This window comes from Austrofundulus limnaeus, unplaced genomic scaffold (assembly GCF_001266775.1).
Source record: "Austrofundulus limnaeus strain Quisiro unplaced genomic scaffold, Austrofundulus_limnaeus-1.0 Scaffold3676, whole genome shotgun sequence".
In the NCBI taxonomy this organism is placed as follows: Eukaryota; Metazoa; Chordata; class Actinopteri; order Cyprinodontiformes; family Rivulidae; genus Austrofundulus; species Austrofundulus limnaeus.
Window position 1 is genome coordinate 2,877 of NW_013956078.1, and position 400 is coordinate 3,276.

Genomic DNA, 400 nt, shown 5'->3' on the forward strand with positions numbered 1-400 from the left:
GGCTAAATTCTTCTGGTTGAAAGGTCTCAAATGTGGGCGCAAGGGCGGTCAAGGTTACGTTCAAGATGGTGCCTCGTACAGCGCTATTTGTGATGAAGGTGATATTTTTCTGGAAACAAAAACATTCAAGTTGCATTTTAGGAAGCCATTTATCTTTAAGCAATGGTTTGACATAAATGGTGATATCGGTAGTGCATTGATGTACTCTGTTGCACATGAAGGGGAGAATGAAGGCACCATTGTGGAGCTGCCAGTGAAGAATTATTAGCTGAAAGGTATTCTTTGACTTTAGTATTTGCCTCTGCTACGTTTGCTCGCTGTTAGGTATTTACCTGCTTGTTGATTACTGCAAAGGTCTGGAAAAACTCTTCGAGCTGCTGAACATTGCCGGACGATGCCA